This window comes from Phocoena sinus, chromosome 5, assembly GCF_008692025.1.
Source record: "Phocoena sinus isolate mPhoSin1 chromosome 5, mPhoSin1.pri, whole genome shotgun sequence".
Lineage (NCBI taxonomy): Eukaryota > Metazoa > Chordata > Mammalia > Artiodactyla > Phocoenidae > Phocoena > Phocoena sinus.
The window spans coordinates 96,844,455-96,861,752 of NC_045767.1; the positions used below are offsets into that span (position 1 = coordinate 96,844,455).

Consider the following 17,298-nt stretch of genomic DNA (forward strand, 5'->3'; position numbering starts at 1 on the left):
TGTCATTTTGAACTATGGACTCTGCCTCATGGAAAATATTATAGTGGTATTCAGAGAGTAGAGACTCAGATTGGCTATTATAGTGTGAGTCTAAAATTTGATTTTAAGAGTGTGAGCATGTTGCTGAATCCAAGTTTGTGTGACTGACGCACAGTAAGGCCAAAGAAACCAAAATGCCAGAATTTGGAGCTGAGAAAGGTTTATTGTGAGGGCCAAGGAAGGAGAACAGGCAACTCATGCTAAAAAAAACCCAAACTCCATGATGGTTTTCAGGAAAGAGGTTTTAAAGGCAGAATTTGGGTTGCGGGCTGCAGGTTGTGTGATTTTCTTCTGATTGGTTGGCAGTGAGGTAACAGGGTGGTGCTCCAGGGATCTTGTGCTCAGCCTGAAGTTACCGTCCTCCACCTGGGTGGAGTCCTTACTTCCTGCAGAAGAACTCAAAGATAGTTAGGTACATCCCTTGAGGAGGAGCTAGGACCTTATTGCTGCACTATTCTTTGACTGCTTTTCCTTTGTTTCTGCATTCCTTCACTTCTCTGCTTAATAACTGTTTGAATCTGACCTTTGAAACTCAGGAAAGGTTTAGGAGGCTGAAGTCTTTTCCCTACAAATGAAAGTGGGGACATGAAAAGGCTTGTGTACCTGGGAGGGCCCCACAGGGTCCTGCTTGGTTTCAAGCAGGCTGTGAAATGTTGAACAACTAATGTAATTCTAGTGGAGTTCTTCAGTGTCTTCCAATAGAATTAAATATTGCTTTTTGAAAGAAGTTAATTTGGGATTAAGAGCTGTAATTTGCAATGTGTCACTGCAAAACATTATGTAAAATGGCCATGTTTGTAAACATGCAAGGTTTAGGTAAAATAAGTAATTTGGATGCTAAAGCAAAAATTAGGGATGCAAATTATTTTTTTATTTCCAAGTTTTCTTTCCTGTATACTATCAACTCTCTGCATTTTGTAGTTAAATTGGTGCTATGTAGAACCTGAAGCTTTATAGTAAAGTTCTACTTTTTTCTATCTAACAATGTTTACAAGCATTTCACCATCATAAAATATTTTTCACTTTATATTTTATTTTTATGTTTATATTCACAACAGAGATTCATCCATTTATTAATATGCATTTATTGAACATGAATTATGTACCAGACACTGTTCTAGTCCCTCAGAATTTACTAATGACTAAGACAGGAAGAAACTTCCTACCGTAATGATGTTTACATTATAGCAGGAGAGAAGACAATAAACAAACAAATCCAATGACTAATTCTTAGTTCTCATCTTAGTTGACTTACAGAAGCATTCAACAGAGCTGATCTTTTTCAATACTTTGCAACACTTTCTTTACTTAGTTTTGGGATTTCCCCCAGGTTTTCTTCTCTGTCTGTTCATTCTCTATTTCCTTTGCTGGTTCCTCCTTATATTCTTGATTTCTTAATATTGACATGCTCCAGGGCTGTCCTTGAACTTCTTCTCCTTGTCTTCTTTGCATCCTTGATGATTGTATTTATTAGCATGGCTTTAAATACACTGTCTACTCTGACAACTGCCTACTCATTAGTCTCCAACTTAAACCTCTCCCTTGATCTCCAGGTTCACTATGGAATTGTTCACTCCATATATCTTCTTTAATATCTGATACACATAAAGTCCTGATTGTACCTTACAGATTGGCTTGTCCTGCAGGCTTTTCCATTTTAGTAAATGGTATCCCCAGCCAAAAATCTAAGAGCTGTCGTTCACTTCTCTTTCTCTTCTAGCACATCTCTAGTCCATTGTCTTTTTGATCTCATTACCCCTCATTTTCCCAACTCCAGCCATTCTAGCCTCCGTGCTGTTCCTCCAGTACACTGTATATGGTTCAGCCCGAGGGCCTTCTGTTGGAAATCTCATCTCCCAGATTTACTCATGGCACACTGCCTCACATCCTTCAGGTTTGTTCCCAAACTCACTTCTGTGAAACCTTCCCTGACCTATTGAAAAATTATACACCCCTTATTTATGTTCCTTCCTAAGTTTTTCTTTATTGCATTTATCCCTGTCTAACATACTGTGTATTTTACTTCCTTTGTACTTTTGCTAGCTCGTCTCCTGCTAGAATGTGAGCTCCATGGGCAGGAAATTTCATGTTTTGCTCTGTACCTGGAATGGTATATGGCATGCGGTAAGTCCTCAGTGGAATATGGGGCTCCAGAGCAGAGGAACCACATCTCTACAGGGTTTTCCTCCCTCCTTCTTCCCTCACCATTTCCCCTCCTTCCCTTCTTCCTTCCCTTTTTATCTCCCTTCCTTCCTCCCTTCCCCGGCCCCCTTCTTCTTCCTCCTCTTTCTTCATTGTTCTTAATAGGCTTGGAGAAGCTGCTGAGTTAAAGCCAGTTTTCTATTTCTGGCTCTCTGTTTGGATTGGCAGTCACTTGGTTATTGGGAAATCCGTGCCTAGTCTTCCTGAGGTGTGGGCTGCCTGGACATCATAGAAGCCTCTTCATCTTCAGGGTCATGGCCTATGTTTTTTGTTGTTTTGTTTTGCTAATTGCTTTATAACCACAACAAACTAGTACAGAGTATGCCCTGTACAAAGCAACACAATAAAGATCGAGGTGTTCCCTTGGGCAAGGCTGAAGTTTTCAGTCTGTGGTATTTGGAATTTAGGCTACAGTACTTGTTTTTGGATGGATCATGGGGTGTGTGGCACAGTCCATGCTTTTAATAATATTTGAACAGGAGAATGGCCACTCGGCCCAGGTAGAAGTAGATGAAGTGTTTGGTTTCATGTGTCACATAAGTACCGAATTTCCTCCCCACAATGCAGTGCCAGGTGGGGTTCTACTTCTTGTCAAACTCCTTCTTGATATGGGCAGCAATGTCCTTATCTACATTTCTCCAATGCCTGAGTAGCACACTCCACCAAGTCCCGTTGCATCTCCTCCAACATATCGGCATTTTTGATCACGGCCTTTCGATCACACATAGTTACCAAAGAGCAGCGGCTGGCCAATTGCAACGGTCTCCTGGGGGATAAGCTGGTGAGGCTCAGACCCTTAGAGAGGAGTGGTTCCTACTGAAGCCGTGGCGCATCTATCAGAGTCACAGCCTATTAACTCTATAATTTGAATTCTGCTCCTGGCAGCTCAGCAGTCATTGAATGCCATTGATATGTGTCTGCAAACGTTCTGTTTGGGGAGTGGCTTGTTCTTCTAGTGAGTGTCCAAGTTGCTGCCCACCATCGTGGCTCTGGATAACCCTCCTTTAGTACCTCTTATGATACTGTGCTACATTCACAAACTCATTTATTGTTCTCCATGGCAGTAAATTGTAAGCTTTATGAGAATAGGAACATTTTTTGAATAGCAAGACCTAGGACACTGCCTTGGTCACAAAAATAAATATTTGTTGAATAAATGAAGGAATGTCTAAATTACACTTATAGATAGAAAAATCTAAAAACAAATAAAGATGAAAACTATTTTATGATGATAAAATATTGGTAATAAGCACATAGTTTTTTTCTTTCATTTGTTTTATCTATGCTATTTCTAAAAAAAGTCTGTCATTTTTTGGCACAAAGTTTCCAGTTCTTATACAGTATACACCCTATTTTTTATATACTGTCATTCATGCTAATGGGAATCTGGAGCTGGATGGAGAGAAATGAGTGTGCCTAGCTTGCCATCTTTCCCAGAATATTTTCACCAATGTTTATATTTTTTTAAAAAATGTGTTGTAATGAAAAGTACTTCTCAGCTTTTTTGCTCACCTTATATGCTTGATAGAGCAATAAATGACTTTGTCCACTCTCAAAGAACAAAAATTTATTCTCATCAAGGAGACTTAAAAAAATATCTGTTCTTTGTGTGACAAGGCAGGTATTGAGCAGTTGTTTTCCTGCACCTATTGTCCTTAATTTTTTCTGTTCATCTCTTCATTCCCAAATATGCAAAACTACAGAGAAAAAAAGTTATAAAAGCCTAACGATATGTGATTTCTCCTAAGGTGTTATTCTGTAGAAACATCTGGGTGTGTCATGTACCTGAGTGATTATAAAACAAACATTTTATATATGTTTATAAACAGGTCATTTCCCTTAATGTGTGCACAGCCTTCTAAATAATATATCCCAATAGTCTATAGCAATGCATTCCTAAAAATAATCCATGGTGATAACTAAATACTGCTTCTAGGAATGGAAGAATAGAAAAGAGAAAGATTTGTGAAAAAATGAGAAGAATAGTTTACCTCATTGAAAGTACTGGTTCAAGTTCTTCTTTTCTCTGTTTCTCAAAACTACAAATGAATTATTTTATTCTTCGTATGTAAGCACAAATAGCTTTGATGGTTATAAAGAAATAGTTCATGTATGTGTCATTTATTTAAATTACTTGAAAACCATTCCAATTTTAAGCAAATAATTACATGTCATAATTTCATGCTAAATATGTTGTTACTTTTTACTAAAATCTTAAGTGTAAGATTCAGTATAATATAAAAATTACATAAATAAATACCAATTAATTCATTTGCTCTTAGAGTAGCCTTCTTACTAAGAGTGAGTTAAAAAAAGGATACCCAATTTTTTATCTTATTTGAAATTATAAAATTATTTTAAGAAAAAATTTAATTTAGGAAGTTTTATTTTTCTGTATAATCATTGGGAATTGTGTAGAAAATTTATTATATTTATTATTTATATATTATTATTATTTTATATGTTTATTAGATGTGTATAGCGCTTCACGTTGCCAGTATCATCAAGTAAAATGCTGCCAACCCCTTCCATATGTCATACCTTTTTTTAATATGTCTTTGGTGTCTACACAGTCATGGCCTCATTGCAGTGATTCAGTAAATATTTGTTGCTTAGTCAGTTCATTCATTCTTTCATTCAACAATTATTTATCAAATGCCTATTATGTATCAGATATTTAATGCAAAAGGTAAACTAAATTTACATTTATTTATATCAAAATTTATATTTTGGATGCTATACCTTGGAAAATATTCTATAAATATCATTAGGTGAGAAGTTATTCCTAAAATAATGTTCTATTCACCTTAGTTCTTATTGTTATAAATACTGGTTCACAAAACACCATGTTAGATCCCAATAATGTCACTTATTTTAAGGCTGTAGCAAGGACATTTTTTGCTCCCTGATATCCATGATCCTCTTCTTCTATAATGAAAGGACTCTTGTTTTGTAGCAGGACATGTGGCTACAGAGTAAGCACTACATTTTCTAAGCTCCCTTGGAGGTGATGTGTGCGGTTTCCAGATTTTCCTTAAAGGACGAAGAGCTGGCCCTCTGCCACCTTTTCCCCATCCTGCTGCTTTGAAAAGTGTTTATGGTGATGGATCATCTTGTACCATGTGGATAAGAGCAGTATCTGAGGGATGACAGAACTACGTGATAGAAAAAGCCTGGGTCCCCCATAAAATCCCTAGACTATCATTTCCATACTGTAATGTGAAAGGAATAAACCTCTATTTTCTTTCTTTTTTTTTTTTTTTTTTTTTTTTGCGGTACGCGGGCCACTCACTGTTGTGGCCTCTCCCGTTGCGGAGCACAGGCTCCGGACGTGCAGGCTCAGCAGCCATGGCTCACGGGCCCAGCCGCTCCACAGCATGTGGGATCTTCCCGGACCGGGGCACGAACCCGTGTCCCCTGCATTGGCAGGCAGACTCTCAACCACTGCGCCACCAGGGAAGCCCTATTTTCTTTATGGACTGTATTTGAATCTCTGTTATGCATTTCCTAAGACAGAATTTGGTACCAGAAATGGGGTGCATGAAGTGGCATAACCTAGGTCTGTGGCATAATATGTTTAGCACTTGGGAGGCAGGAAGCACAGACACAGATATTGGAAGTTGCAAAGCTGGTTGATCCCTGATATGCTGAGGCAAAACATTGATATAACTGTTGATTACAGTATTTTAGAAGGCAGATTAAATGGTGACAGAGGCCATATATAACATTAGGGGAAATCACTGGAAAGGTGCGGGATCTTCATGTGTGTTGGCAGCTTCTTGCTCTTCCAGCAAAATCCTATGACAGAGATGAACTCAGGCTGGCGTTAACCAGTCTGCAAGCAGACGTGGAAGGGCATATAGTTCTGTTAAGAAAGGCTTTTTGTGCCAGGTTAGCAAAATAATTTCACTGAGAGTCCTATAATTTCAGGCCTTTGAGGGTTGAAAAAGTCAACTCCTTCTGTATTCCAAACCAAAGCAATTATAGCTGGTAGCTTCAAAGCCACTGCCTTACTAGGAGATAAATTCAATGTCCTGCCAGATTTGGGAGCCAGATGAGAAGCAAAATCAAATTAAGAGTATTGCTTTTCCACCCAAACAAAATGGTTTAGATAGCCTGGATGTAGCTTCCATCCAGAGAGGGGGTAAGGAAAGCACAGAGGATAATAAGGAAAAGACAAGCATCTTCAGGCTTAAAGAGTACATCTAGATTAAATCTTTGGCTATAGTTACTTACATATGGAACTAATCCAAAACAAATTGCCTGGAATCTTGCTAAGGTTTTGAGGGAATTGTATGGCTACAGAACAACAACGTAGCCTGCAAAAGCCTGTAATTGTTCAACCCTTTAGAAAATTCCTGGGCCGCCAAATCTGGACCAGCAAGGAGAAGGCTACAAAAATATTGCAGTCTCCAAGAAGAGCAACCTTTGTACCACCTGCTTGATTCATGGCAAGGGAGGACAAAAGATAGGAAAGCACCGCCAGGGGGTAGAACCAAAGGCTTTGGAAGAAAGCACACATTTCTTCCAGGAAAGCAGAATCAGGGCCTTCCAGATGAGACTAATCCATTGTTGGTTCATGGAATATTTGTAACGCCTATCTAGTAGGATTTGATTATTGCCATGGCCCAGAGACTGCTGTAAGTTTCCCAATCCCTCTTTGCTCAATAGGGGCAGTTTAGTTTGCAATATCTACTTCTTCACAAGCCGTGAGTATTGAGTGTATGGGGACGGATAAACTTGTTTTAGTTTGTAGGTTGCCAAATCATGAGGCTCCACATCCATGATTAATGAAGGGAAAGGGCTATACATCATCCAGAGGGGAGACTTTTAGCTGGGTACAGTAACCAGAGGGACTTCAGAATGTTCTCCTTTGTGGAGGTGATCAATGTATTCTATGTGAAGGAGAGAGATTGTGATGGATATTTGGGTTGCCACATGAATAGACTGTGGCAAATAATGCTAGTTGCATTTAAATGTCCATTCTCTCATTTAACAGAGACACAGGCATACCTCTGAGATGTTGCAGGTTCAATTTTAAACCACCACAATAAAGTGAGTATCACAATTGAGATACACAATTTTTTTTTGTTTCCCAGTGTATATGAGTTATGTTTATACCATACCATAGTGTATTAAATGTGGAATAGCATTATGTCTAAGAAAACAACATTCATGCCTTAATTAAAAGTACTTTATTGCTAAAAAATGCTAATCATCATCTGAGCCTTCAGTTGAGTCATAGTAGTTACATTAAAGATCACAGACTTCAGATCATCACAACAAATATAATAATAATGAAAAAATTTGAAATATTGTGAGAGTTAACCAAACTGTGACACAGAGACATGAAGTGAGCAGATACTGTTGGAAAAGTGGCACCAATAGACTTGCTTCACGCAGGGTTGCCAATTTGTAGAAAACACAATCACTCTGAAGTGTAATAAAGAGAAGCACAACAAAACAAGGTATGCCTGTAAAGCCCCTGAGTGTTGGCTATGTGCAGGACTGCCAAAAATAAAGTTTTTTTTACCTTCCTTGTAGTTAGGTGTGGCCACATGACTAATATCTAATGGATGTAAGGAGACTTTGTAGGTGCAGAATCTGGGATGTTTTTAAAAGGTAAGTGTGTTGCATTTCTGTCACCCTTCCTCTATCCCATTTTTTCGAACACAAATGAGGTAGTGAGCTATCTTGGAACAAGAACTAAGGATGATTTTGATGGAAAAGTAGATCAATAAGATAGAAGGAGCTTTTGTCCTTGGGTAACTTTGTGTAGCAGAGCTCCCATACTAGTTCTGTATTGCTTCCCTTAAGAATATTTCACAAGGGAGAAGTAAACTTTTATTACATTAAGAGGGTTGATATTTGGGTCTTGTATCAGTAAGCTATTGCTGCATAACAAACAATATAAAAATTTCAGTGACATACAAAAATAATCATTTATTTCTTGCTCATGATTTTATGAATTGGTTGGAACAGTTCTATTTCATACTTCAGGTAGAATGGTAAATTCTGCTTCATATTCTCATACTTCTTCTAAGATATGATTGTGTATACTGTTTGTAGCTAAGAGTTATGAGAGCCAGATAAATGACTGTGGTGAACTGTCCTACATAATAGTGAACTATTATGCATTTATGAATATCATGTAGGTGAAAGAGAAGTTGAATGATGGTTTTGAGTTTTGAAGGTGTAATTTAGTACTGTATTGAGTGGAAATAAATTACTATATCAGTGCTAATGCTAGTGTAGCTATACAAAAATCCTGTTATTTTGCCATCTCTCTATCTAGAACTGTAAAAAGGCCTGGGATTTTACCCTACTTGCACACTAATAAGTTAGCCTGCTATAGGTTTATAGATGCTGACAGGAGACAAGGCTCTTGGGTCAGAGATGATGAAAAATTTATTATTCACAGCATTAGCAGCAACCAGAAAATCAGCATTTTTTATTAATGGGTAGTAAGCATCCTGCCTTTTGCTGCAGAGGGGAGACAATGTCTTTATCTTCCAAAGTTGTAAACAAATGTGTCTCTTACTGCAGAGTAAATACCACATCTTCCAAGGCTGTTCACAATACAAACATACTTGAAACGATCTTCTGGAATAAAGGACAGTCAGTATCCCTACTAGCAATGGGTGTAGAAATGAGAGATCCATGGAGAACTGTCTCCCAAACTGCTTTTGCCAAAGTCATTAGTGACATTCTAATTTTTGTTCTAACATGTACTTTTGCCTGCTTATCTAACTTGATCTCTTACAGCTTACGGCTCCATTGTCATTTTACCCATTCTGGTTTAATTACACCATTTTCTCTAGGCTTTCTTCTTACTCCTTTGACTTTTTATTCATTCTTTCTTCATTTATCAAATATGTTTTGAGCACTTCGTATGCTCCAGGTAGTCTTGTAGGCACTGAGAAGGGAACAATACAGAAAAAGCACCTTTGCTTTCATGAAACTTGCAGTCTAGTAGGGGAAGTCAGATAATAAGTGAGATAAATTAAATGACATATAATATTTTAGGTGGTGTCAAGTACTAAGGAGAAAATTAATGCAAGGTAAAGGAATAGAGGAATAGGAAGATTCCAGTGGGTTGCCATTTGAGAACAAAGGCTTTACTGAGCAAGTAACATTTGAATAAAAATCTGAAATAAGTGAGCAAACCTTGAGGCTGTTTGGGCCCTATTTGAGGGTGGATGGAAGAGATCTAGGAAAAGCCAACAGGAAATGCAAGGCCTTGAGCCCATAGTGGGCCTTGTGTGTCTGAGGAATAGCAGGAGGTGTCCTATTACTTATCCGTTTATTGTTCAGCTTCCAAAGGTCATCCTAACTCTGACAATATAAACTCAATTTTTTTTTTCTTCTACAAATTTATGGTTTTTTGTGTGTGTGTGTGTGTGTGTGTGTGTGTGTGTGTGTGTGTGTGAGAGAGAGAGAGAGAGAGAGAGAGAGAGAGAGAGAGAGAGGGAGAGAGAGAGAGAGAGAGACATGCTTCATCCATTTGTAAGAGTTAAGGTAGAGAATTTTCCAAAAGGTTATCTAGTTTTTCTAAGATAATTTATTGAGTAATCTTTTTCTTTCTCCATTGATTTGAAATGTTACCTTTGTCATTTAAGGAATTAAAATAAATTCTTATCTGAATTAAGCTTTTTTTTTTACCTCTGTTGCATTCATCTGTTTATCAATTTTTTAAATTCATTAAGAAGCTATTTTAATTATATGACTTCTTTTAGAAATTTCTAGACTTTCCTCCTTATTTTTCCAATTGAAATGTATAATCCCTCTGTCTGATTTCAACATTTTCTTGGTATTTTAATTTATATTGCACTTAATAGATGACAGATAGATAAATAGATAAATGAATATAGCAACTGAGTCATCCCATACAAGAATGTGATTTGTTTATTAATTTATTTAAATATTCTTTTATACTCCTCAGTAGATCTTTAAGGTACAGTAATGTGTCTTTTTGGTTATTGAGTTTATACTTAGGCCTTTTTTTTTCAATTGTGTTTAGGTGTTAGTAACATTGAACATAATAGAGAAAAACACATCTCCGGACCCAATTTTAACAGTTAATATGCTTTATTGTCAGCCTCAGATAATTCTTAGAATTCAAGTTGCAGTTATTTTGTTTATTATTCTAATGAAATTATGACATATCCAGTATAGAAAGCTATCAAACGTATTTCTAAGTGAGAGTTTTGGTGTTCTGGGCTTTGCGTATATAATGATGATGAGGCAGTTACTGATCCTGTGACAGAAGCATATCCCAAGTGATCATCTAATCTTCTGTCTCCCTCTGGATAGAGCTAAATTAAAAACATCAGGCAAAGCAGCTTAATGTACTTATTGGAGATTTAAGTCAAGACAAGAAGATCCACATATTCCTCTGGTACAGTCTGCAAAGTATAGAGTCATTTTGCAGATGGTCTTATATCCCAATGGGGCAAAGATATACCACCTGCATTTTTCTATTTTGTTTTGATTTTTAGTCAAAGTTTGCATGATGGCATGGAGACTATCCCACTCACTTTCCTACCATAGTCTGATTATTATTTAAGTCATGATGTTTATCAATAAAGTTCTTTTTTTTGTGGGTACAAGTAAAATATTCAGTTTTTCTTAAGATTGTTTCATGCTTAATTTTATTATTTTTATAATAAAAACAGAATTACTTTTTAAATTATCTCTAGCTTCATTCTTGTTTTCCTTATTTCCTTATTAGCTACTGATATTAACAATTAGCCAAGCCTGATTCTTGATGCAATTTCACAACTTTTTTCATGTAAAGGTAGAAAAGGTTTACTTCTAAAAGCAAATAAATGAAAATAATTTAATAATTTTGTTAAACATAATTGTGTGTCTTACTGGATTCAGAAATCTATTTTTTAAAAACATTTAAAATAATGATCATAATTGATAATTATATTTTTTGAATTTTCCAGGATTACAATGAAATGAAATAATTTATAATATTTTCTACTTTGCTAACCATGTGCTTAGCTATCAAGTTTTCAATCCATTTTGTTTTGTATAATTTCTAAGAATGCCAACATCTAAAAAACACTGACAAACTTATCTTCTGAAGCTAGAGAGTCCCACAGTCTCCGTCAGTACTTTATTTTTAATTAAATTCAATACTTATAGATATTAATTTTTCACCAAAATGTACAACTTCTTTCTCAAAGCTAGAAGGTTACTGATTCATAAGGTAGATTACCTTGTTACTAATTCAAATAGCTTTTTGGTCCCCCAATAATTTCTCTCTTCCTCCTCCCTTCTCTCTTCCTCTTCCCACATGTCTTACTTGCCTAGAAAAGATATGCAATAAAGCAGTGGAGCAAAGTACATTATGCTGGCACAAAATTTAAAAAAAAAACATTATTTTGAGATTGCTTATAACAGCAAATCAAGCCCAAGAAACTAGTTTTAGAATTAAGTCCTAGTGCTAGAAAAAAAGACACCTCACATAACTGCAAACCTTTAATTTTACCAGCCTGTATAAAAACTTATCAATACTGTACTTGATACCAAAGAGGGGAAGAGAATAAAAAAGTTGCCTTTTCAAACAATGCTATTAGTAAATATGTTGACATTCATATCAAATATGAGAGAGACAACATGAATCCAGAAGAATAGTACATCATAAAGTTTTCATTACACGTGGATGATTCCACAGAAGTAACATACTTACTAATATCATACAGCTTGGAATCCCTGAAGACAAATGCTTGGAAGAATATTATTTGTTCCAAAGAAGCTCTATATCAAACATCTGAGAATAAAATGTTCAAAGTGGTAAAGGGATACTTGAAATCAATAACATACTAAGGAAGCACTCACCAAAGTATCTTTGGGCATTGAAGGTTATGTTAGGTTGTAGAAAAACATGAGATTTACATCAAAAGTTCTTTTTAAACCCTAGAATTCAAAAATACATTATTTAATTCACATTAGATATATTTACATATGTCAGTGTTTGTCCATAGATTTACAGTCCATATTAAAATATGTTATTAAAATGGTGATTGGTAATAAAAAATGAGGGTAATATATATATATAATGGTAATTAAATCCAAGCTGTTAAAATATCTTTTTCATCTTTATTCAAAGAAATATGATCAGAACACAATTTCATACTGAAGTGCATTGGTTCTTCAAGGAGAGTTAGGCAAGAATTTATAAAATTATTGATGAATTGTGTGTGTGTGTGTGTGTGTGTGTGTGTGTGAGAGAGAGAGAGAGAGAGAGAGAGAGACAGAGAGAGAGAGATGAAGGAGTGTAAGGAAGAGGAGAGGCTGATTTCTTACTTTGCATATTTTTAAAAGGCATTGTTGTTGGCTTTCAAAATAGTGCATTTTGTATTTTTTCAGCTTCCAAGGAGCTTAATTAAAGTATTTTAACAGGTACTGATAGAGTTAATGGAAAAATCTGAATCCTAAACATTTAAGATGAGCAAAGCAACATCTGTATAGGATTAAGGAAAATCTTTATTTTTAAATACTTGAAGGTTTAAAGTCAGCATTACCACCAGACTGTTCACTGTTAAATTTGTCCCACACAAAAAAGAGGGAAGACATTTTAAAGGACTGATTGCTCCCATGAAATATTGATATAATTTAAACAGAATTATCTGAATTCTGGTAATTTTGTAAGAAAGCAATTGAAATACAAGCAACATATATTCATTTGATACCACCTACTTGTGTGAACAAAATTTGTCATTAATATCACTATGAAAAATTTAAGGAGATCATCATTAAAAAGTCTTGATAAGGATTTGTGTATAGCTATTTCGAACGTAAAACCGTATACTAAAGCATTATGTCCACAGAACAAATTTCATGTTTCTTATTAAAAGTTAGAAAACATTTTTTGGAAAGTGCATTTATAGTTGATATTTTAAATCTTCCCTAATACTTTGTATTTTATTTATATTATGATCATAAAATGCAAAGGAAATGTAACACTTTTTTTCCTCTAAGTCTTATATAGATGCTCCCAGAGTCAGTTTTGTGAAAATTTTATTTCTATGTGTGTCATGAAAAAAAGGCTGTGAGTCACTTCTTTATAATACAGCAAGGGAGAATAGTGTCAATAACTGGTGAAATTATCAGGGCTGAAAGAAGCAGCATCTTTGAAAACAGGCAGTGAAGGAGTTAGATAATTTTCATCAGAATAAAAAAACAAATGAGGTAAAGCTAAAGTAGATTAGGGAAGAGAACTGTTCTTGGGAAGTTGAAAACTCTTTGTCGATTTTTTTTTTTTTTTTTTTTTTTGCCGTACGCAGGCCTCTCACTGTTGTGGCCTCTCCCATTGAGGAGCACAGGCTCTGGATGCGCAGGCTCAGTGGCCATGGCTCATGGGCCCAGCCACTCCATGGCATGTGGGATCTTCCTAGACCGGGGCACGAACCCGCATCCCCTGCATCGGCAGGCGGACTCTCAACCACTGCGCCACCAGGGAAGCCCTCTTTGTCGATTTTTATACAGTGTTTTAGTAATTGTGCTTCTCAATTACGTGAAGTGTTTCTGTAATGCACTGAGCAGCTGGGATGGGACCAGTCTCCCAGTGCTGTACTCAGCCCAGTAGCTAGCACCCTCCCAGCCCATGATGGTGCTCAGGTAGTATTTGTTGAGTGAAAGGGGGTTGTATTAGTTTGCTCTGGCTGCTGTTACAAAGTATCACAGACTTGGTGGCTGGCTTAAACAATAGAAATTCATTTTCTCACAGTTCTAGAGGATGGAAGTCCAAGATCAAAATTTTGGCAGGGCTGGCTTCTTCTGAAGCTTCTGTCCTTGGCTTACTGGTGGCTGCTTTCTTGTAGTGCACAGACATCCTTGGTGTCTCTTTGTGTCTAAATTTCCTCTTGTTATAAGGACACCAGTCAGATTGGAATAGGGTCTGCCTATACAGTGTATCTCCAAGTATAATCATGCTCTGGGGTACTGGGGCTTGGCATTTTCCCATATGAATTTTAGGGGGATACAATTCAGCCCAAAATAGGGGTGCAGCAATGCAATTGAGACTCTGTAGTAGCTCATTTTTAAAAATTTGAGTTAATATCTTTCAGTGTAGGAATGATTTTCGTGATATTCAGTAATGATAAAGGAAACAGTTCTGTCAGTTACACAATTAATATAGTTAATTACCTACAGAAATACTGCTTTCATTTAAACTTTTTTTTTAATGCTTGATTTAGTGTTTGTTTTCAATCTTTTGACAATATAAGCCATTCATTTCCTTTCCTCTTTGACAACTGTTATACAAAACATTATACAAAGGCTAGAAATGTCAGTGATAGATGGCTTAGATTAATTTAGTCTCCTCCTCACTTTCGCCCATTACTCTAACAAACTAGGCTACTGAGAAGATGGGGCCTCATTTAAGACTGTCTATATTGATCTGATAATTACTCAGTGAAAGACTAGATCCCATCATACCTAAATCCTGAGCCTGTTAACTGGAAAATTGTTCCTAGAAAACTGATGGTGCACCAGTAAACACTTAGGTCCTGCAGTAAACGCTCAGAAAAATGCTAGGGATGTTACCTGTTAACTTGTGCCTCATGGGTACAAGAACAGTTGGTGAGGGTAAAAATATAAACCCACCAGAAGAAATATAAAAGTAACTTCCAGAAGGCCTTAGGATATCTTCACTCTGAAGAGACACGACTCTGCTGATAGATGTTTGCTGGGTACTTGAGGCAGGCAAGCCTGCCCTCTGCCTGGGAGTGCTGCCACGTCATGATTGGTGCATACATATGCACCATATGACATAAGCTGTATGTCATAACCTGAATCCTTTCCATACTTTAAAGGAGCAGTTTAGTCTTTGCATGGCTCTGTGGGTATATTTTAGTCGGTTATATCATCCTGTTGGGGCAAACAGGCCCTCAGCTATTCATTTCATTCCCCACTTGTTCCTCTTGATACAGAGGAACGCCCAGCAGAATAAGTTACAGGATATGTGAATCCAAATTAGTTTTCTTCTGGCTTCTGTCACTTCTGGGAAAGAGAAGTGGATAAAATTACTTTTATAATTTCTTCTGAGAATTGTTGGTCTCTCAGGTTTGTAAAGGCCTTGGGTATCCTGTATGGAACTAGCTGAGTTATGTTAACATGCTGCTGTTTGGGTAAAGACTATTGTAAAATACATCTCATGATTGATTTTAGATGACAGAAATTTAATGCCTTTTGGAGCTAAAGCTATTATTGTTAATACTGCTAACATTAAAAGGGCCGTCAAACCAAGCTGAATGAGAACAATGTGGTACAACAACAATAAGTCTGAAAAATAAGGTAATTAAATTATTGTATTCTACTTGATTTCTTGTTAAGCAGTAGGAGTTGTGGGGTTAGATTATGGGATTTGTTTGAAGGGATATAACACATTTTTCCAAATGAAAACATCTGTCCACACTGGTGTTTTCCATTAGTCATCTTCAGGGATGTTAATTTAACTTAAAACAATTCACACTACTCTGTTGATGATTAATTTGAAAATGATGTTTGCATTATTAGTTGAAGTCAGAGACACCGTGAGAAACGGTAGTAAAAGCACATGGCCATGATGATGCATTTGGTACTTAGAATGTTTACATTAAAGCAGCACCTGGTGTTTGCACAGGGATTGAGAGCAGAGGAGAAACTAACATTGGCACAGGTTATTAAGATGCCTGACTCAGGAGTCAACGTAAGCCCTGAGTAGAGTCTCATAGAAACTGCCGTCTTATCAAGTTTCATGTGATTGATATAGCATGCACTCCCCTATTATTCTACAAGGCTATAGAGTAAGCAGTGAGAACTCGATCCCTTTTATTTATTTATATTTAAGAAAAGGTTTTAAAATAATAAAATCTATTAGGAGAGATCATGCTTTTGTCTAATGAACCTTGCATATCACAAACACTCCAATTTTTAATAGACAACAGAGTTTTCTCTGAGCATTCAGGCAGAGGCATTTACACTCCTTTAAGAGTACTCATACTAAGAGGTGTGTTCTCATATATCATCCCTTTAATTCATTTGTTCCCAAATTTATTGTGCATGTATCCTGTCCTATACATCTTAATTTAATTAGTCAGTATTTTGGCCCAGTAATCTAAATTTTTAACAAGCTTTAGAAATGGTCTAAAGAAAAATTTTTAAAAAGTCACATATACCTAATCCTCAAATTATTCCTTAAAAATAATCCCCAAGCCTGATGTTCGTTTTTACCTAAGTAGCTATTTTCCTAGCATTTTAGCTTTACAGTAGCTTTAAAGGTCAGAGAAGATTTTTGGTTCATGATGGCACACTAATCACATGGTACGGTGTCCTTTACCATTTCAGACACCTCAAAGGGATTAAAACATATAAATACATCATTTTGAAGATAATAGGAGGTGACCATTAGTGGTTGACAATTTTCAACAATTTTCTGGCAGACAGAAAGCAGTTTGGGGAGAGCTACTGGAAGAAGCAGGATAGAGGGGGCCAGGACCTGGGAGGGAGTTGATCTACCCTGCTGAATCCTAGAGAGACTCAAGATTCTGGGATGCCAGTTCTGATGAACAACAGGAGTGAAGAGTCAGTTGAAAAACAAGACCATTAAGATCTATATATGGAAGGTCACCATAATCTTATACTTCACATGGTGGACAGGGTACCCAACAATGACTATCAACCCACTTAAGCAAAATGTTGGAAGGTTCCTTCTTTTAGAAATGTAACTGTCTGAATGCATGTGGACAGCTGGTGTGGGAGTTGGTGCCGAGATCAAAGACCTCAGCATTCTGGGAGGTAGGAGTTCTCAAGCATAAGGACCAGCTCATCACTGAAAAATTCCACCAGCATCCGTGCACACATTGCCACGTTATTTAGGTTTTTATTGCCTCATTCCTAAATGTGAAAAGATGACTACGGTTCAACAGATATTTGAGGAAAACTTGAAACATAAGAAAGAAAAACTAGGGTAAACATATTTAAAAATGCCTACAAATGCACACACAGTCACAAATGAAACAGATACTTATTCAAATTATATGGGGATTTTAGTGAATTCTCCCA

The 17,298-nt window shown here is 36.5% G+C and overlaps 1 protein-coding gene and 1 pseudogene across 3 annotated transcripts in view; one reads left to right on the forward strand and one right to left on the reverse strand.

Moving 5' to 3' along the window:
• Window positions 1-17,298, forward strand: part of CFAP299 (cilia and flagella associated protein 299) — a 638,990-nt gene that overhangs the window by 84,733 nt on the left and 536,959 nt on the right. The window lies entirely within an intron of this gene.
• On the reverse strand, window positions 2,703-2,967 carry LOC116754494 (annotated as a pseudogene).